Here is a 22,981-nt window from a genome sequence, read left to right on the forward strand (position 1 = left end):
TTTGACTCCTGGTGATTAACTGATTCCAAATGAACCTTCCAATTGCTTTTATTTTATTTTATTTTATTTTTGGCTGCGTCAGGTCTCAGTTGCAGCACGCGGGATCTTCACTGTGGTGCGTGGGCTTCTCTCTAGCTGTGGCGTGCAGGTTTTCTCTTCTCTAGTTGTGGCGTGCAGGCTCCAGGGTGCATGGGCTCTGTAGTTGTGGTGCGTGGGCTCTGTAGTTTGCCGCATGCAGGCTCTAGCTGAGGCACACAAGCTCAGTAGTTGTGGCACGTGGACTTAGTTGCCCCACGGCATGTAGGATCTTAGCTCCCTGAACAGGGATTGAACCCACATCCCCTGCATTGTAAGGCGGATTCTTTACCACTGGACCACCAGGCAAGTCCCCCCAGTTGCTTTTAGACATATTTAAAAATGAGAGTCAACTGTTATTCCACAGGTGTTTCCCTGGGATCTCACACTGAGTGATCTGGGCATGGGCCCAAGTTGATTTCCAGTCACTTTTACTATCGACTTTTTAGTTTTTCAACTTGCTCATTTGGTTAAGGCAGAGGACACTGGAGTGGGCTTCCCTGAATTTGACAGAAAATCCCCCACCCTTTCTTTGTTTCTTGAACCATTGGCTGGGATTTTCCTGCCTCCTCCTCCAGTTTACAAATTTTAGGAGACTAGGAAATTTCCCTATGTCTTAATCCCCTACCCTCTTCCCCACCTTCCTTACTCCTTGAGGGGAACTAAGCTAAGGCCTAAAATCCTTTCCCTATTTTGAACCTGATTCTCAGGAAAGGGGGTTGTGGTATTGAAACAGTGCATCTCAGATTGGTACTTAAATCCACGGGCCGGGACTAGAACCCAGCCAAAACCCAGATTGGGACTTGAACCCACCGTCTTTCACCTGAGATCACACACCTGGTCTCGGGACTTAATGAAGCTCAGGTTCTTGATATCTCATTGCAGAAAGAATTCAGTGAGAGACAAAGTGACGGTAAGAAGTGGATTTATTTAGAGAGAAACATGCTCCACAGACAGAGTGTGGGCCATCTCAGAAGGTGAGAATGGCCCCAGGGTATGGGGTTGTCAGTTTTTATAGGGGTGGGTAATTTCATAGGCTAATGAGTGGGAGGAATATTCCAGCTATTTTGGGGAAGGAGTGGGGATTTCCAGGAATTGGACCACCGCCCACTTGTTGACCTTTATGGTCAGCCTTGGAACTGTCATGGCACCTGTGGGTGTGTCATTTAGCTTGTTAATGTGTTACAATGAGCACATACTGAGGCTCAAGGACTAGTGGAAGTCGATGTCTGCCATTTTGGACCTATTTGGTTCTAATCAGTTTATGTCGTATCCTCGGGCTATGTCATTCTTTTAAAGGTTGTGCCCTGCCCCCTTCCCTCCCGTTTCAGTATTATAGCCATCATTACCACTATTCATACGGCAGCAGGAAGGATGGTCAGCCAGTCATATGGTCCTCAGCTTCTTTGGGACCAAGAAGTAGTAACAGTAGTAGGATTGAATCACCCATTTTGACTCAGAAGAACATTAATGCATCTTGGTGGGCACAGAGGGGAGAACCAGGCTTTACTCCTTCTTCCCACTGGTCATCTCAGTCACTCACCAACCATGTACCTGCCAACAGAGTGTGAACTCACAGAAAGGTCACAGTGGGCATAGGGGAACATGTGGCAGAAAGGAAGCTCAAGAAACAGCCAACAGCATCCGTCTCCTTCAAATTGATTAGTTGATTTATCCTGTGGTTATAACTGAGTTGAACCTGTCTTTGGGGCTGTGGTTTTTTAATGCTGGGGAGAGCTCAGAAGAAGCTAAAACACATGGTTGTGGCCCAGAGTCAACTGATTTTGGAGCTGAGCTCTATTTTAGCCCTTGAGGCAAAGAGATCTCAGTCTGGGCATGACTGAGCTCTTAGACACCTCATAGGGAGTCAGTTGTTTGTGACTGAAGGAGTAGCAGCAAAAAGAATGTTGCTGGACTTTCTAAATCTTTCTATTGTCACTGTAGAACTTTGATTTTATTTATTGGAAGATTTTTCGCAAAAGTCATGATGAACCATTGATTTTGACTTTGGAATCAGATAAAACCCTTACTGGCTGTGTGACCTTGGGCAATTCACCTAATCTTTCTGAGCTGTAGTGTTGTTTTTGCCCTGTCCACAGGGCTAGTGATGCTCTCCTCACATGAGGATTAAGTGAGATACCATAGGTAAAGCAGCCAGCATAGCACCCTGTCACACAGTAGACATGTAACAAGTACCAATTCCATGGCAATCATTGTTTTGGCACTATTTGGCAAGGAGACATGGGTACTGATTTGCCTTAAAAAAAAAAACTTTCTGCCACAAATAGTAAGTGGTTGGTTTGTTAACCAATAAATTCTTTATCTTCCAGAACTTAAGGGTCAGAGTGTCACCTTATATATACTTACCCCTTTGTTCCTTCTGTTGGGTCATCAGCCCTGTACAAGTAGGACATAGCCATGGAAAAGAGAAACCAGTAAGTCTGAAACCCTAACCTGGGTTGATGTAAGAGTTGATTTTCCTGGGGCCCTCCACTGCAGTGATACCATCATTCACACCATATATTCTAGGGACTGGGAACCCCTGGGTCTTTGATCTAAATATAGGAGTGCTGTCTCCATGGTTACAGTCAGCTCCAGAACTAGTGGTCAACTTGCCAAGGTTTGTGATTTCCACAGGCTGCAGTTGGGACAAAGGCTGCAAGCCATGAGTCATCCTTGAATCCCACCCACCCACCTGTACTCACTCCTTTTCCTCTCCCACTGCCAGAGCAAATGAGTGGCTGGACAGAAGCCAGATTAATGACCTCCTTTTTGTACTCCAGGAAAATCTGATTTTGAATCTCTACTTCAGGCAAGTGGGGTCAACATCACTGTCTCCCGTAAATATAAACATGGATGGCTTGATTTATCTCTCTCAAACAATTTCATTACGATCACTTTATGCTTCATGGAGCAAAAAGGTGGGGGGTAGTACTCAGTAGAGCTTTATGATTCTGGCCTGGTGGCTCATTATATTCACCCTGGCCTTGAGTTTGGCTAGTATTTATCAAGTGGGAGGGTAGGCTTGGATTCTTAGATGTGTTTGGTGCTTCTGCTTTTGGAGTTTATGATTCAGACTTGCCTTTTTCAGGATTCAGGTAACTTTCCTTCCCTTTTTCTACTCCAAGTTGTTTCTGGCAGCAAAACTGAGAAATATTATCAAGGTCTGCTTATAGAATTATTTGCCACAGATGGTATCAAACTTGAATAAATATGTGTTCAGTTTGGGCTTCTTTAAAACCAACCACTTATCCCCACAGCCAACTTATATTAGTGGACTCAGTCAAGGACAAATGACAAATAGCTACCCTAGGCCAGAATATGGTCTTCTTAGCGGCAAGTGACATGACCACAGCCCAGGTGTGAGTCAAACCTGAGCCTGCAGCCTACTTGATAAAGGGAAGTGGACTTCAGTATCTAGGTCTGAAGTTCTAGGATACCTCTGCTAAGTCCCCAGAATGACTTAATGCTTCACAACAGCTATGTTCCTTTGCTTCTGGCCCAAAGCAATCCCTGTAATTGGCATCACTGCCAGGACTGTTGTTTGCCTTAGAGGCAGATTGTCCGCCTGACTGTGTCTTTTGTGAAGGCAGGGTTTGGCCACACAGCCTGTCATAGAATTGAGTCCCAGAGCTCTAAAACATTTCTTCTCTAATTATTGGGCAATATCTTTTTAGTTATTGTGACTTAAGTAAAAGTATAAATACTAGTTGTATCCAATAAAAATGCCAAGCCAATTCAGAACTCTGTAAGGTCTAGCCAAGGTCTCACTGAAAAGTTGGGCCTGGCATCCTTCCCAGAAGGTCAACAGACTGGCTTTATTGATGCATCATGGAAGGAGTCATTCCCAAGGCAAGGATTCTGACTTGCTCCCACCCTGTCCTTGGCTGTTTAAATCTGAGAAATATTATCAGGAACATATTGGGAAATCTCAGCTCCCAAGAGTCTACTCATGAGTAAGGCTGAGGAAATGATCCATTTTAAGGCTGTAAATGTTTGTGGAAATAGCTCTTTACAAGTACTCATACAGAGTCATGCATCCCAGGCTGTACCAAATGTTTTTGGCAGTGGAGGAAGCTATTGCTTTGGAGGCGGGGTGGAAAGAGATGAAAAGAGGAGGGAAAGTGTGAAACAGTTTAGACTGCAAAGTTGGCTCAAGTGCCATGGAAGGGAAGAGAATGGTTTGAATGAACCTAGTAGCTCACCTATCAGGTTATTTTTGCCTAATTTTGATGAATTGGTTCAGGGAACCCAGTGTCACAACAGCATTCTCTCATCTGTGGTTTGCCACTTCCTATCTGTGTGATCTAAGTAAGTGATGTAACCCCTTTGAGCCTATTTCCTCATTTACATATGGGGAAGATAGTATCTACCTTATAAGTTCATTGTAAGGATTAAATGTCTTTCCTTTCCCCTCTCTATGGTATATTGCCTACTCCTCATTCTCCCAGGTACTCGCTTATATATATTATCCTTTCAGAGTAACCAAAAGATAGGGAAATTCACACCGTCCAGACTCAAACCAGGGTCAACACCAGAAATCAGTAGACACCAGAGACAAATTTTGGATCAGGAGTCCAGACCACGAGGTGGATAGAGAAGCAAAGCAGAATAATGCCCCACCTCAGCCAAAGATATCTACATCTTAATCCCTGGAATCCATAAATATGTTACTTTACATGGCAAAAGGGGTTTTACACATGTGATTAAATTAAGGATCTTGAGATGGGGAGATTATCCTGGATTACCTGGGTTGGGCCAATATAATTACAAGTGTTCTTATAAGCAAGAGCCAGAGGATCAAAGGCAGAAGAAGGCAATATGATGACAGAAGCAGAGGTTGGAGGGATGTCACTGCTGGCTTTGAAATGGAAGGGGGTGATGATCCGAGACAAGTGGGCATCCCCTAGAAGGTGGAAAAATCAAGGAAAGAGGTTCTCCCTTAGAGCCTCCAGAAACGAACCAAAGAGCCCCAGGATTAAGTGGTCTCTATTAAATAGTCCTAGATTTCAGAACAGTCTCTTCTTCTTCTGATCAGGACTAATATTCTGTAGGGTGAGGTCAGCTGCCAAGATGGTTTTATGTCAGGGGCATCTAAATGGGCTGCCTTGCTCATAAGAATTCACATTAGAATCATGGAGGGAAGACTTGTGTGGTTTATTGAGGAAGTAGGACAATTAGATAGCAGCCTATGGGAGTAGAATGGTTTGCCACACAGCAGCTCCACTCATACAATTCACAGGGGCTAGACCTTTGCCTTGGAAATTCCCTGAGGATCAAGGTAGTGACCTCCATCTTGATCTCCTTTGAAGTGGCCTCCAAAGGGCAAGTTCACAAATGAATAATTGCAGCTAGCAGCGGGACAGATGGATACAGTTTACTAACTGGCAAATTCTCTAGGGATTAGCTCCTACATTATGCTAGTTTAAGTACAAAATAAGGAAAGGAAACAGATTTTTCCTCCTTCCAAGTCTTTAAAGCTCAATTATTATATCTTACCAAACTCTAAGGGAAAATTAGTCTGAACATTTCTATAATGGAGGTATATACTCTGTATACATTTCTATTATAGCTCTTGTATAATATATTTTGTTTCTAAACACTGCCTTTGTCTTATTCACCAGTGTATGCTCAGCACTTAGCATAGAGGGGAGCACTTACTACATTATTTGAATGAATGCGGAGCAGTTTGTTCTGAGAGTCAAATGAGGCTGAGTCGGTCTCAATAAGTTTGGGACATGAGAAAGACTAAATGCCATGATCTATTAAAGGAGTATGTCGTGCTTTTCCAGAGTAAGGAAGGTGGACTCACTACAGACTGCATAATGACCACTTCAGAGGAAGTTCTATTTCCCTAACATGGCTCCTACAACAAAACAAATGTGTCCTTTGCCTTCTATTGAGACATATTAAAATACAGAAAAGTGCAAAGAAAAATAACACCCATATCCCCCAGCCCAGTCCTATGATTAACTATTAGCATTTTATCTTATTTCCTTCTATTTTCTTCCTTATTTCACTCTTACTGCTATTGCAAAGGGCACTGTAATGTCTTTCTTTTTTCAGACAAGATGAAGCAGCCTCATTCCTCCCACTTTCTGCCTCTTACAAATAAAAAAGCATCGTCTTAACACATCAAACAAACAAGAAATATCCAAAAGGATGAAATAAGAAGGCAGACTGCTTTAGAAACCTCAGGACTTGAGTAACAACACAGCAGTAATTCTGCTGGGCTTTCTTTTTTACCTCTCATCTATCCCAGACAGGGTACTGTATTAGCCTCCAACCTGGAACCAACAGGTACAGCCAAAAAAAGCCTGTTACCAAAAAAAAAGGAAGCCTGTTACTCCTATTCAAAGCACTGGGAAAAGGGTGACCTAACAACAAAAAATCTTTTTGGCAATACCTGCCCTACTCCAGCTAAACACCAATGGAAAAACTGTACCACACCCCCCCACCCATCTTACAGAAATAGGTGATATATTCCAATTCCCCCACTGGGAAGCAGATCTTCCACCCTGTCTCCACCTACTGAAAGCAGATGGTGGTACTCTGAGTACCTCACCCAGGTGGTATTGATAGGCAGAGTAGGGAGCTGAACTTCCACTCTCCTACTCCTTCTCTTGTTACCTCTTGCTCCATGGAAGTAGGTGATATTCTGATTCCCTTCCTGGGATGGTGTTGGCAGGGCTAAGCAGTAGGGAGCTTATTTTACATCCCCCCACCTGGCAGGAGCAGATAATACTCAAAAGTCCTTACTTTGAGAGTCAGTGGGGCTCAGTGAGGAGGTAGGCTTCTACTCCTGCCCAACATCAACAAGGTAGAATGAGGAGGAAAAAGATGGATCTAGTAAGGTAGGCACTCCCACTCCCTCCCCACCCCCACCCATGTCAGCCTAGTAGGGGGACCAGCGGAGAGCTGAGTTTCCATCCCCAGGCAGCAACAATGAGACTGAATGACAGGGCATAAGGCAGGGTAAATGAACACTGTGCTTTTCCCCTTGTTGGTGTCAGCTAGGCCCAGAGGGGAGCTGAGAGCTGAACTTCCCCTCACACATGGCAGCAACTAGGCAGAACATGGCTGTGCAAGGTGGTAAGAGTTGGCCCTCTGTTTCTTCCCCCATCCTTGGTGTCAGTACAGCCCAGAGAGGTGCTGAGCTTACACACCCACTTGGTGTGAGTTGGTACCCCACATTCACTGAGACAGTGGCAAGAAGAAGGGAACTGAACTTCCACTCCACCAGCTACAATGGGACAGTGTGATTTAGCATCCACTTTTGCCAAGGTGGTATTAACAGGCCAAGACAGAAGCTAAACATCTACTTCCACCCATGCCCACAAATTATGATTAAACATGGTGACTGCCTGCAATAAAGAGGTTAGAGACTCACAACATGATACCCAAATTTTCCAGAATACAATTAAAAATCACTTGTTATATACCAAGAATCAGGAAAACCATAACTTGAATAAGAAAAGATAATTAACAGACATCAACAATGAGATAACTCAGATTTTGGAATTATCTGACATTTTAAAACAGCAATAACAAACACTCTTAAAACAAATGAAAAATTAAATATCTTCGTAAGGAAATAGAAAATATAAAGAATCAAAGGAATATTATAGAACTGAAAAATACAATAACTGAAATTAAAAATAAAAACTTCCTATGCAGGCTCAGTAGTAGATCAGAGATAACAGAGGAAAGAATCAGTGAACTTGACGACAGATCAATGGAAATTACCCACTGTGAACAACAGAGAGAAAGTAGGCTGACAAAATAATGAGCAGAGCCTCGGGGACAATGGACAATAACAAAAAAATTAACATTTGTGTTATCAGAGTCTGGGAAAGGGAGAAAAAATAGTGAGGGCTGAAAAATTATTTGAAGAAACAGTGGCCAAAAACTTCACATATTTGGCAAGAGACATAAACCTACAGATTTAAGAAGCTAACTGAATCACAAACAGGATAAACTCAAAGAAACCCATGCCAAGATTTCATGATAATCAAAATTCTGAAAACTGAAGACAATAAAAAAATATTGAAAGAGGCTAGAGAGAAACAACACACTATCAATACCTATAGGGGGCCAATGATACAAATATCAGTGAATTTATCATCTGAAGCCATGGAAGCCAGAAGTAAGTGGCACTAAAGTAACTGTCAACACCAAATTCTATATGCAGCAAAAATACCCTTGTGGAATAAAGGGGAAAGTAAAACAGTCTCAAATTAAGAAAAACTAAGAATTTGTTACCAGCATACCTACCCTGAAAGAATGGCTAAGGGAAGTTTTCTAAAAAGAAATAAAATGATAACAAAAGAAGGCTGTGACTCCAGAAAGGAATAAAACAAGGAATGGGTAAAAATAGGAGTAAATATAGATGATTTGTCTCCTCCTCATCAGGTTTTTAATTGTTTGATGGTTGAAGCAAAAGTTATAACATTATCTGATTGTGGTGCCCAATGTATGTAGAGGAAATACTTCAGATATTTATATTTTAAAAGCAGTGAGAGTAAAGGGACTTAAATGGATGTAAAGCTTCTTCACTTCACTTAAAGTGGTAAAACATTGGTACAAGTAGACTCTGATATATTCAGCATATGTATTGTAATACCTAGAGCAACCACTATAAAACCTATACAAAAACACTATAAATTATAAAATTCAAATACATTAAGTATAAATCAAAATGGAATTCTGTTAAATGTTCAAGTGATCCAAAAGAAGGCCTGGAAAAGGAAACAGAGGAATAAGAAATAGAACAAACAAATAGAAAATGCATAATACAATAGCAGACTTAAGCCCTACATATGAATAATTACTTTAGATGTAAATGGTCCAAATATAGCATTTAAAAGACTGAGATTTTCATCACCTCAGAAAGAAACCTGTACCCATCAACAGTCATTCCCTATTTCCTCCCTCCCCATCCCCAGCCCTAGGTAAACACCAGTCGACTTTTTGTGTTTATAGATTTGCCTATTCTGGACGTTTCCCATAAATAGAATCATATAACATATGATCTTTTGTTACTGGCTTCTTTCATTTAGCATTATGTTTTCAAGGTTCATCCATGTTGTAGCGTGCCCCCCTCATTTTTTAAGTTATCATTTATTGGACACGTAACATGGTGCCAGGCTCAGTGAGTGCTTTATTTTGTTTGATCTTCAAAACAATCCTTTGAAGATAAATAAGATTATCTCTATTATAGATGAGAAATGTGAAATTCAGAAGAGTTTAATAATTTGCTCAATGTCCCACAGCTAGTAAATGGCTGAACCAGAAATTACACCAGGTCTAATGCCAAAGCCCATGTCCTTTACACTATGCCATGTCATTTCACTGTTCAAGAAAAGGTGGATCTATATCAGAAGACAACTTGGAATATGCTCAATGACCAGTGATTATTATGGCTTGGCCATAACAATAATATTTAAGGATTCTATTGGCCTTGACTTGAGTTGGTGCCTTTGAGAACAGGACAGACTTGTTCCCTCCAGCCATGAAAGCTGGTCTTGAAGTACTGGTCCTCCCACATCTTTCATTTGTGACCAATTCCGCTGTATGTAAACAGATTTGGCCAATATTATTCCCCATTTATAACAAAGGGTTAAGCATCTTTAAACCTTTGAGGTTTTAGATGAAAGAATATATATTTATTTTATACTATAGTGAGCACTGATTTATCTAGGTTATCATGCTTAATCAATATAAGTGGAAGACATTGTTTGCTACAGATAGCTATAATTATTTCCAAGAGAAACTTGCAAGTTTCAGGGAAATTTGGTATTTCATTCTCTAGATCCTTTCTATAGTCACTTTAAAAAATATCTATTTTTCTTTAGTGGTGAAAAGAGCATTTTGAAATTTCCTCTCAGAGACTTGCAAGAAGAAAATTTGTTGAGCAAATAATGTGCAGTTGGGAAAAGCCGCTTAGGTAGCCAGATTTTTCAGTGGCTAATTTGATATTCTTAGATTGTCAGATACTGTAAGCCATCCAGGTAATTTGCTGCTTTGAATCAAAACACAATTTCCTCCCCAAGCCCCCACAACTTATTTTTGTTGTTTGAAATGTTGCCTAACAATGGCTTTCTCCCTTCAACTCACCATTCTGCACCATCTGTTAGGAGAGTGCCTATTTTGAACACAGTATCTCCCTATCATTCTTATAGCTCCTGGAGGAGCCAGGCTGTTTGGAGAAGGAATCCTGACATTGGGAAAGGGAAGAAGGAAAAAAGGTAGAACTAGAGTCTTCAATATATTTCTATAACGTTTCTCTGCTGTAGTAGGATAACTGTCCCATGGCAGTCCATTCTTTGAATATGTGGAGTGATGTTAAAAATGGATTAAGGTGTAGTCAAAGCCAGACCCAAATCAAGTAGAGAGTTTAAAGGGCCAAGCACCAATGAGTGCTTATTGGGTGTTTTATTTTATTTGCTCTTCAAAGCAATGATTTGCAGATCAGGAGGGTATTTTAACTGTGTAGAGTTAATATCGGAGGTGGAGTCATGAATAAGAATCTAGGTTATCTATAAAGGTAGCAATAGAATGGTACTGGAAAATCAGATAAAGCCCGTCTAACTTTATCCTGCCTGACAGCCTATTGCTGGCACAGGCTTATTTTTAAAGTCCTGGGAGCATCCGTTCTATGCTGAACTGCTGTTTGTCTTTAAGGCATTAACCAGAGCCCAGCATTATCAAGTGGCTAGGAAGAGAAACAAAGTTGGGATACTCAGTAGTTTTCAATGCAGCCGGTCAGAGTGAGGTTAGTGAGTGGGTTAAGGAAACAGTCTTATCTTCTCACCCTCCTAACCTTAAATAATCTGTTTATGGACACTTGCTGGGGAAAACAGAAAGTGCTGATAGTTGGCAAACCTTGTGTTATACTGATGCCAATGGATAAAGATTTGGGGAGATGGGGAATGGAGGTCAGTGTGTGAGCATGTGAGCAGCTTACTCTTTCATCTGACCATTTTGATCAACCCTTAGATCCTGTGATGGTTAATTTTATGTGTCAACTTGACTGGGCCATGTGGTGCCTAGATATCTGATTAAATTTTGTTTCTGGTTGTGTCTATGAGGGTGTTTTGGATGAGATTAACATTTGAATCAGTAGACTGAGTAAAGCAGGTTGCCCTTCCCAATGTGGATGGGTTGAGTAAGAAAGAATACTTTCTCTCTGCCTCATTGTCTTCAAGCTGGACTTTGGTCTTCTCCTGTCTTTAGACTTGGCTTTCCCAGGTCTGGATTTCTCAGCTTCCATAATGGTGTGAGCCAATTTCTTATAATCAATCAATCGCTCTCTCTCTATATATATACACATACACACACATACACACACATACACACACATACACACACACACACACACACACACATCCTATTGGTTCTGTTTCTCTGGAGAACCTCAATATAATACCAAATTCCCATTGCTTGCCCGGGGCTTCATATGATCAGTCCAATTTTCCCACAGGTAACCTTCTTGGGATAACAGAGAGGAATGTTCTTTCACTGTTTCTGTAAGAGGAAGAAATAATTCTCTCCTGCCTAAACCCACAACCATCTTCTTCCATATAATTACAAAGATGCATGTGTAGACCTAAAATTTGAGATCTGAGATAAAGTTGTATGGTTGTTGGTTTATTTAGTCCTGTGCTTGCTTGATTGTCTGTAGTTATAACTGTATGGGATCAGCTCTTCTGGCTGAATTGACTGGCCAAGTGGAAATGTTAAGTAGACCCAAGACTGTACATTACTTATGTCTGGGGATGTTACCTCTCTAAGTATTCACAAGGCAGAGACTGCATTGCTCTTTTGTCTGTACAATGTCCAGAGTAGTGCCACATGCAGATGGAGGCTTCATTGGAGTTATTTGATGATACAGTAATTGATAATTTGCCCTCTGTATGCAGATCTCTCAGGAGAAAGACTAACCAGAAGCACTGTTATATCTACGTGACAAAACATATTCAAAGTCACAAAAGAAAAATGCAATTGGTCTTCAAAATGTTTGATTGTTATCAGGAGTGGGGAACATTTAGCCCTCAGAGGGGGAAGATCAGATATGTGGCTTATTTCCATTTAGCCCACAGGTCAGACTTTAGGACATGATCCCATTTATGTGTGTAGTTGGGAACATAAACATGACATTTAGAGTATTTTGTGGATATATTTAAAAAACAATGAGAGGAATCGTTTTCTGTGCAAGATCTTTTTTTTTGTGCTTTCTTTTCTTTTTTTAAGTTTTTTTAAACATCTTTATTGGAGTATAATTGCTTTACAATGGTGTATTAGTTTCTGCTTTATAGCAAAGTGAATCAGTTATACATATACATATGTTCCCCTATCTCTTCCCTCTTTGTGCAAGATCTTTATCTTGGCAAAAATGTAAGGACGACAATGACTGTAAGGTTGACTATGATGATGGTGATAATAGTAGCTACCATGTACTGAGTATTTACTAAGTACTTGGCACTGTTTTAAGTGCTTTACATATAACAACTCATTTAATCTTCAAAAAACTACCTTCAGCTACAGACCTTCATTTAGGGATGCTCCTTAAATGAGAAAAAGGAAGCATTTTAGAAGTGCCTGCACTGCTAAACTTTAAATAGAAATTAAATTCTGTCAATTTTTACTTACTGTTAAAATATAAAAGATTGGATTATTTTCTTTTAAAATGTCAATGTGTTAGACCTTTGCTTCTTGGTGCTTTGACCAACATCAAGCTCCTTCTGTCTTTTCTGTCCTTGCCTCCTCCCCTCTGCCCATTCCTTCTTTCCTTTCATCCTCCACTTCCTTCCTTCCTTCCTTCCTTCCTTCCTTCCTTCCTTCCTTCCTTCCTTCCTTCCTTCCTTCCTTCCTTCGTGGGCCATCTATAGAAAGATAAAAGACATTCTTTATTTGTTGTGGGCTCTGTTTATATCCTGCAAAACGTAACACTGCACATCAGGCCATTTGAAAATTTCTGGATTACTAAGGGAATTTTTCAATGTTCACAACGGTTAGAGTAAATAAGTCTTGATCCAACCAAGTTGTATATCAGATTAGTTTTGACTATCTTTGACTATTTTTCACACTAACATAGACAATATATAATGTGTGTGTGGGTGTATGTGTTCGAATTGAGGATAGAAGATTAGAAATGACTCTATATTGAACTTGCAGGCTGGCACTCCACTTACAAAGATGTACAGCCATAGCTCCTAGCCCCTAGCCCTCAAATACCTAGTGATGTTAAGCCAGGATGAAATAGCTTTTCATTTTAAAGCAGATATACAGCTTTATTTATTTATTTTTTTTAATGCCCCATGCCTAAGAGAAAAACAGGTGCACTTCGACTTCAAAGGATTTACTTGGTAAAGTTGTAAGCATTTTAATAAAAAAATGTGTCTTTGAACATTATGAAAATGAGATACACTGAAGCGTGGAAAGTGAATATAAACCAAAGTGCACACAGAAAGAAAGATCAATCTCTGAGCTTTCTGCCATCCGAGGTCTGGGAGATGATTTAAGTGGAACTTTTTCCATACTATCAGCTGCTGCCCTGTTTGTCCTAAAAGATAAACAAACAGCATCTCTAGGTGCAATGAAATTTACCTAAAATGAACTAAGTCTAAAGTAAACTGGTTCATAACTTCTTACCTGGCCCAAATTGTTTCAGGTGTCTTATTAGGAGTCACATTATTGAACAAAATGAGGCAATTAAAAAAAACACCCTTCTCCTAAGCTATGAGCTCATTTTTTCTCTGAGCTCAATCTCCTAACAAGTACTGCTATGATAACATGAGCTTGGGAAATATTTGTTTTATAACCTCCAATGCCAGGTTGGTTACTGAAATAAAGGTAGAATCGATTGTGAACTATTGTATTTGGAGAGACAGAGTGTGTGTGTGAGAAAGAGAGTGACAGAGAGAGAGAGAGAGAGTGTGTGTATACATGGGTCTGTGTGTGAATATGGAGGATTGGGCCTGAGCACTAAGAAATTATGAAGTAAGTACATTTTGTGATTTAGTAAACTCTATACGCCAACAACTGTGGGTGCCCCAATTTTCCTGCTGGCTCTGTCCCATAGCTGTCCAAGTCCCCTGGCTCTTGTGCGCCTACCAGACTTGGCCCCATGCAGTGCCTCCTGCCCTGTATATTTCTCTCTCCCTGTTCTATCACAATTTGCCTATTCTGAACCTTGCTAATTAGGTAGCATTTACTAGCTGATAATGAGTACCCTACTGGACTGAAGAAATACAGAAGCATAGAAAATCAGAGCTGGATGAGACTTGGTCTAAACCCCTCATTTTTACATTGGCTATCCTGGGGCCCAGAGATGGAAATTACCTCAACCAAAGTCACACAGCTGGTTATTCAGAGCTAACAGGTTACCCTTCCCATGTCTTATTTTAACTGTCAGCTTCTGGAGTTAATGCTTCAGCTCAAAGGTTTGACTCTAATGGTGAACTTACTCCATGGTTGGTGTGGAGCAATAAGATAAGAAAAGGTTTTGAGCTATTTTGAGGCTTTCAGTGAGAAGTCTTTCCCTCTTTTCTGCTACTGATTCGGCTCCTATCTCCTAAGATGCAAAGCATGGGCCCCTGTGCTAGGTGAGCATGTCATCCTAGCTGGTTGCTTCTATGCTGTTTGCCATAGGAACTGCCTCTGGTACCTTCTCTGATGGATGTCAAAGAAGTGGCTCCTGGGGAAGAGATGAGTCTACTGCAAACTGCTTTCACCATTTCGTTGAGCTCATTTCCATCCTCTCTCTTTTTCAAATCACTGATATGACTTGCCCACATAAATAGAAAGAAGCAGCTCCAATTAAACATTCATGGGGCTGTTCCCTAAGAATTTCACAGTGGGAAGCCATCCAGGAACACTCTAGAAAACACAGCCATCTTTATGCTTTGCTTCCTAGATTCTACTTGGAACTTAATATGCCAAAAACAAAAAGGTCAAGTGGGCTGGCATCAGGGACCTGTGGGTGACGCACAGAGGTAGAGCTCTTTTTGTCCTAGGCTCCCTTTCTCTTGAAGTGTTCACAGATTTATGATGCAGGTCTTGGCTCTAATATATTACATTGCAATGACCATAGAGTTGGAAAAAACCATAGAGATTATCTATTACAACCTACCTCTTGACAAAGACTGTCTCCTTGACCAATCTTTAGTCGGAATACTCTGAGACCTCTCCTCGACTAGACCTTGATCTTGGCCCCTGCCCTCTCTTTGGCCTGCCCAGCCCAGTCTTAGCAAAACATCCTGCTAAGTAATTCCCCCCACCCCTTGATATCTGATCATCCTTGATATATGATCAATTTCCTCATCCTCCATCTTTGATGTCTAAGCCCTTGGCCTGGTTTTAGCAAGAATCTTATTAGGCCAGTTTAGTAAGAATGCCTCCTACTGTTGATATTTCCTCTTAGTAATTTTCCATCCATTGACCCCCTCACCCTGCACCTTGACTATAAATCCCCAGCTGTCTTTGCTGTATTCGGAGATGAGCCCAATCTCTCTTCCCTATTTCAATACCTCTATTGCAGCAGTTTTTGGGTAAAGTTTGCCTTACTGTTTAAGCAAGTATCAAAATATTTTTTTCTTTAACATTTCCAGTGTCAGAATCCCGCCTTACTGCATCCCTAATGGGATGATAACTCAGGCTCTACTTGAATACTTCCAGTGACGTGGAGTTTATTACTCTGAGGTAGACCATTCTCTTGTTTAGATAACATGAAAGATGTAAAAGGCAGCAACTTATTGGAAAGAGCATAGGCTTGGGTGTCAGGCCCGATTTGATTAGTTGGTTTCTTCCTTGTAACCTTCCTTTTACCTTCATTCAACAAACATTTTATGAACCTTTTGCTGGCAACAGGGGAAGATGGGGTAAGGAATCTGTTCTAGATAGAAGGAATAGGCTATGTGAAGGCCAAGAGGGAAGAAATAGGCAAGAAAGAAGAGAGCATGGCATAGGTTAAAAAATAATTTTCAGAAAGAGGTAAAGTCATGATGCTTACACATGTATAAAAATGAATACGTGTTAAAAAATTTATTTTACTCATAAGATGTAAGTGAACCAGGCAGATGTTATAACTGGTTCAAAACCTGCCTCCTCCTGGTCAGCCTGGAAGACGCCGTGTCAAGGCAGCTTCCTTTTGCCTGCCGATACCCTGCAGGACTGGGCACCATGGGCCAAAATTTTGTGTCCAAGGAAGAGGCAAGAAGTGCCACCTATGTTTCACTTTGTGGTCAGGCTGTGTTTTCATGCTGTGACAACATTGCCTTTATGGAGTGTAGACGTTGGCATTTATGTACAATTTTATTTGTGTCCTATTTTATGTTACCTTCAAAAGAAAAACACTATCAAAAACCAAGGAAGTCTGTGGTGTTCTCCACAAGTGGTTGACATTTGACTACTTGTTTGAATTATGTATGGAAAGTCATTGACAGTGTGGGTTGTTCCAGGGATTGGCTTGTTTTGTGTTTTTGTTTTTTATTTTTGATTCTGAGTCATTGCATCCTCTACCAGCTGTTAATCCATCACTTTGGGGAGGGGGGAATGTTGCATTGCTGTTTGTAAGCTTTTTTATTTTTTTTATTTATAATTATTAAAGGCCTGACTTTCTCTTCTCATCACTGTGGGATTACAGATCTATCTGAATGAAATGTAACATTGAAAAGACTTGTTTGTTGCTTTCTGTGCAGTTGCAGTATTGGGGTGGGGGAGGGCTGGGGGGGGGTTGGGAATTGAAAATGGAGGGGCTGCTGAGGTCCTGTGAATGTTTCAGTCATTGTACTTTCTGCCAGAAGCCTGCAGAGAATGGAAGCATCTTCTTTATTGTCCTGGCATGTTCATCTCTATTGTCACTAAGTTGCAACTGGAGTTTCATTTGGATCTAGTTAAAAAATTTCTTCTGTGCAATAGGTGGGTTCGAGGATGTAGCTGCCCTGGTGTCTTGGTCATATCCTGATAAGAATGTCCACGCTGAGGAGTCAGGTGCTGTATTGCAGGAGCGATGCAGGACAGGGCACGAGCCTGGCCAAGTTCCTGGGAAATCAGGGAAGAGGATAGAGACCCTTTCCTGCTGTTACCATGTATTCCCTTTGGGGAAGTCGGAGGTTAAGGAGAGAGCTTTGTTCCCATGTAGGACTCCTTGCTTCTCCCTAGTTCCTCTCCTCAGTCAGTCCAGCTCTCACTTCCACGCCTCAGAGCCCCGTGGGGAAGGCGTTAGCAAGAATGAAGCAGGCAGGGGCTGCAGCACCAGTGAGGCTCCGCACTTCTTTCTGAACATTGTTCCGTACGTAGCAGGGGACAGGAACGGGGACAGCGGCCTCCCCCGTCCCCACACCATCCCAGCAGCTCAGCTAAGCCCCTGATTTGAAGAGGGCAGCAGGAGGTCGCTGAGGTGTGCTGAGAGGCTGGCCACACAAGAAGCCTTTGCCTTTGCCTTTGCAGGAGGTTCTGGTGTGCTTTTTCTTAAAAAGGTAAGGAGCTGAGAATTTTTTTTTTTAATATTAAAAATATATTTAAAAAAATACAGGACTGACCCTCAGGCATCTTCCCCTACTCCCCAACAAATCCCCAGAAGAGACTGTGGAAGGCAGTGCAGAAGGCAGATCGAACTTTGGTTCTGTAGCCAAGAAGAGGTCAGCTGCTGAGAACACCAGTGGGCGCTCGGACCCGCCTGCCCCGGGGGCTGTGCTCTGCCCTGGCCACACAGGCGCCCCACTTGCCTTTGTACCTTGCTTATTTCCCCTATTTAGGTCTTATCACACATTTGCTTTTCTAGAAGATGAACTCTATTTCTTAATTGGGGGCAATGAAAAGTGCAATGCTGGAACTCCCGCTGCCCCGCTAGCTGGTCACGGAGGATAGTGCCGGGCCGGATTCTGGAAACCCAGTGCACTTAAACTGATCCTGAAAAGAGCACTCTGGACACCAGGAGGGCTAGATTCCCCAGAAACTGTCTTACCTTTTGCCCAAAGAAACGTGCTCGGTATTCGGGGCATTCCCTCCCATGAACCCTGGTACTTCTGTTACCTCAGGGCCTTGGTACCTGGATACTGTCACAGAACTGGGGTGGGAGGAGGGGCCTATTTTTAAATAACTGTTCAAAGTTGGGGGAATTTTTAAAATTAAGAAAAAGGAAAGCTATTCTGTATTGCACCTTTTCACAGTTTAATACATTTTCCTGTGATTTTTGAAATTAAACCATTGTGTGTCTTGTAATGTCCTAGTTGAACTGCTGACCAGCAGCTTCCTTCAGAAGGATTTGGAGCAAATGTGTCTGTTGCTTTGTCGCCTGCTGGAAGGGGACCTGGAGGGCTGCTGGGAACTAGTTTCTGTACACACTTGTTTGGCCTTTTCTGTAGTTTTTGCTGTAAACTCTATGGCTTTTTGAAAAACAATTTCATGTTTTTATTTAGTATTGGAAATCCAATACACTTTTTTTAATCCAAAAAAAAAAAGAAAAGTCAAAACAGCACAGATTTATATGGAGTAAAGGAATATTGAGATGAATTGCAAATAAAGACAAAACTGGTTTTTCACAAGGGTGGGGAGGAATCAACTAAAACACTACCGGGTAGGACATAAGTGTCTCTCAGTTATCTACAACTTACAAAGAATTGTAAAATGGCTCAATGACAATGAAGAGATAGAATCTGATAACCTAGAAAAGTGGGCTATAGAGGATGCATAGTTTTCCATTGAAACACAATTTTCTTCTATGTATATTTGAGTAATTCAAAGATATTCAATGTGGCCATAGTATAGTTCCAAGTGGTGAGTGGTTATAGAGAAGTAAGCAATGGCCAGATCATGAAGGGCTTCATAAGAAATTTAAGTAGAGAAGTAACATGATCAGATTTATGTTTTAAAAAGAGCATTCTGGCTACATTGGTATTGGAGGGACAGGATTGGATGTATGGAAACCAATTTAGGAGCCTGTTGTAAGCTTGGATTCAAATCCTTGCTCTGCTTCTACTAGCTGTAGAGACTTAGGTGAAGCTACTCAACCGTTCTGAGACTCCGTTTTCTCCTCTGGAAAATGAAGAATAATATCTTCCTTGCAGGATTGCTGTGAGGTATGCAATGGGTTTGGCATGTTGTAGACAGTAAATATTAATTTCCTTTTACTCTGCTCCTGCTCCACAACCAAATTGTTAGAACATTTTTATAATGAGCCCAAACTTGTTTCCCTTAACCCTTGTGATTGTGGAGGTCCTAGCTGTGCTATTTGAAAGAATATAAGTTAAGGATAACCCCTCTTGCCTTCACATATTTGAAGATAGATTTCTTATTTCCCTTAAGTCTTCCTTTTTGAAACTAATCTTTCTCAGCTACTTCATAGTTCTTTCTCTCTCTCCCTGATATTCTCCCCTACATGAAATATCCCTCCTAACTTATGGCATGCAGAAATGAAATTAACATAATACTCCAGGTATGCTTGAGATAGTATATAGTGAAGTGGAACAGTTAGTTCTCTTGGTCTGGATAATAAAACTCTGTTATATTGCCTAAAATTGCATTAGCCTTTTGAAGCAACCATGTCATATGTTTGGTTCATTTTTAGCCTATGGATAACTAAAATGCCCAGGTATTTTTATTTTTCATATGAACAGTTGTTTAAGTGAATTTTCCTTTATTTAGAATATATTCAATGGCATTTTTAACTCACAGATAGGATTTTGTTTCATCCACTAAATTTCATTTTTGTTAATCTTGAACTAGCCTTCTAGCATATATATACATATATATATATACATACACACATAGCATATTCACATTCAAACATCTCAGAACTGCATACCAATGAGCAATAAGTTTTCTTCCATTGATATACTGTCTCTTATTCTCCTTCCCCTGAAGCAACCACGGTTGCCATTTTCTTGTAAATCCTTTCAAAAATATTCTATTTCTATACAAGTAAATGTACAACTAAAAATACTAAAGACAGCATTACTATACACAGTAGTCTGCACTTTGTCCTTTACATTAATAATTCCAATAGAATGTAAGCTCTAGGGAGGCAGGATTTTGTTTGTTTTTAGCATCTAGAAAAATATTTGACATGTACTAGAGGCTTCATAAATATTTGTTGAATGCTGAGCAATATTTGGAGATTTTCTATATCAGCATATACCAGGGATCAGCAAACTTTTTCTATGAAGGTCTAGACAGTAAATATTTTAAACTTTGCAGGCCATATGGTATCTGTCACAATTACTCAAGCAGCCACAGATAATACATAAACAAATAGGTGTGACTGTATTCCAATAAAATTTTATTTACAAAAACATATGGTGAATCAGATTTGTTTTGTGGGCTATAGTTTGCTGGCCCCTGGTATATACAAATCAATCTAGCCTTTTTCACAGTTGCATACTATTCCATCATATGGGTGTACTATAAATTTGTTAATGAGACCCCTGTTTATGTTCATCTAGGTTAATAGTCTTTTGCTAGTATAATCAATGCTGTAACAATGTTTCAATGAGCAACCTTTTTCTTTGTGCACCTGTCTGAAAATATATTCCTAAATTGTAATGGCCAAGTAAAAGAGAACAGGGATTCTTAATTAAACAGGTACTGCACAATTGCCATCTCAAGAGATTGCATTAATTTGTGCTCCCACCTCTAGTGTATGACATTGCCTGCTTCTCTACACACGCTCAATGCTGTGCATTATTAAATTTTCATTTCTGCTAATCTAGGAGGTGAAAACTAGGTGATCATTCATTTTCATTTTTATTTTTAAAATCATCCAAACATACAAAAAGCCCAGAAAATCGTATAACAGACACAGCAAAAATTAAATAGATGCTAATATTTTACTTTATGTGCTGCACATCTCTCCCTCTTCTTTCTTTTTAAAGAGGAAATAAAATGTTATTCATATAGTTAGAATCCCACTTCCTACCCTTTCCCTCTCCCTCCGTCCTCAGAGGTAACTTCTACATTGAAGTTGATGTGTATCACTACATATATGTATATTATATAATAATATGCAATATATATAACAAATCTGTGTGTGGATAGTGGTATATAATAATATATAAAGTTATATATCATTCCGTATATGTGTGTATGCATATATATAATATGTATACCCACATTAATATGTGGTATCTCTCTGTGTTTTTAAGTTTTACGTAAGGGGTATCATACTGTCTTTTTGCAACTTGCTTTTTCAGTTCAAAATTATTTTTGAGGTTTATACAGCTTGCTTTTATTTATTCAAAATTATGTTTGAGATTTATATGGCTATATGTAGATCTAGTTCATTCATTTTAGCTATTATGTACTATTCCATTGTACAAAGAAACCACAGTTTAATTATCCATTCCCCTCCTGTGGGACAGTTAAAAAATGTCAAAGATTAACAAAGCTGGTCACTGATTAAAGTGGAAAAGACAGAGTTTAATCAGTAATATACTATCGCAACAGGGACAAGAATCCAGTGTGAACTGAACTCAACTTTGATTTGTAGAGAGGTGACTGGAAGATTTAAAGGGAGAATGAGGGAATAGGAAGGGGAGTGAGTAGGGACTCAGTAGAGTCAGGGAAGTGAAAAATTACAAAAAGTGGGAAGAAGGTCTTGGTCCATATGAAACCCATCTGGATTTGCTAACTGGCCCTTATTGAAGTTAGATTCCTATCCTCCCACAGAGACTGGGAGACAGGGGTGCTATCTTCAGATGTTGGCTGGAACAAACTGTGAATTCTTATGGCAGATTAGAGTTTTCTCAGGCAGGCACTTTAAGGGGATCTAGGGTCATCCTAGGGATGTGACTTTGTGCTGTTAGAAACAATGTTAATGTTTTCTTCAAGGCTTCATAGGCCAAGGTTGAGGTGTAGTCAAGAAAGGGCTCAGAGGAGCCTGGATAGAGTTTGGTCAAGGAGAGAATCTTTGTCAACGATCGCCTCCTTTTTTGCGAGAAGAGTGCTGCAAAGCAAACCCTTGTACGTTTGTGTACTGGTGTGAGAGTTTCTTTAAGATAGAATCTTTTAGAATTTATCTAGCAGGTTTTCCTGTCCACACCAGAAACCCTCCCCCCACCACAAAAAATAAAAGGATAGAATCTTAGAACTGGAATTACTATGACGTAAGGTGTGGCATCTTCAGTGTTATCAAATGATTCTCCAAAATAGTTGTACAAATTTTTTATATTCCTACCAGAAATGCATAAAAGATCCAATTTCCCCAAATCCTTACCAGCGCTTTGATCCAACAGACCCAGATTAGAGTCAAGGCAAATAAGATGAGTCATGCGAGTGAATGGTGAGATTCTGTCTTTGCTTAAAAGTTTGCTACTTTGTTCATCACGGATTTTTTTTTTGCATAAATTTTGAGTTTTGAAAATATTGCATTAAAATATTGTTTATCTTGACTGCTGAGCTTTTTTGGTGCCCCCTTACATTTTGTGCCTAAGGAAAGAGTGCCTCACTCACCTCACCCTAGTCCTAGCCCTGCTCAATGTTAGTTAAATTTATTCCTTTTTGCCATACTGATGGGTACAAAATGGTCCTTCATTATCCTAACTTGCATTTGCCTGATTATTAGTGAACTCAAGTATGTTTTCCTATGTTTATTAACCGTCTGTGAAGTACTTGTACATACCCTTTAATCAATTTTCTGTTGGGTAGTTTGCCTTCTCTTTATTAATTTATAGAATATATATTCTCCATTAAAAAAAGAAAAACATTTGTTGGCTGTATGCATTGCAAATATCTTCTCTCAGTCTGTGTCTGGCCTCTTCATTTGGTTTATGGTGTCTTTTAGTCACATAGAAATTTGTAATATAATTTTAATGTGGTCAAATTCATCCATCTCTTCATTTCTAATCTGTGCTTTTCAGTGTGTTTTATTTAAAACATTTTCTCTATCCCACTATCAAAGCTCTTCTCC

At 40.2% G+C, this 22,981-nt stretch overlaps 1 long non-coding RNA gene across 2 annotated transcripts; it reads left to right on the forward strand.

Moving 5' to 3' along the window:
- Positions 1–353: 353 nt before the first annotated feature.
- LOC309652113 lies at positions 354–22,463 on the forward strand. Of its 2 annotated transcripts, XR_014258592.1 has the most exons (4): positions 354–1,052; positions 1,640–2,510; positions 2,804–2,887; positions 22,253–22,463. It is a non-coding gene; the product is annotated as an uncharacterized lncRNA (long non-coding RNA). The 2 variants fall into 2 exon arrangements; XR_014258591.1 differs by having other exon boundaries at positions 1,640–2,887.
- The last annotated feature ends 518 nt before the right edge of the window (positions 22,464–22,981 follow it).

The sequence above is a fragment of the Balaenoptera physalus genome, assembly GCF_965194825.1.
Source record: "Balaenoptera physalus genome assembly, chromosome: X".
Lineage (NCBI taxonomy): Eukaryota > Metazoa > Chordata > Mammalia > Artiodactyla > Balaenopteridae > Balaenoptera > Balaenoptera physalus.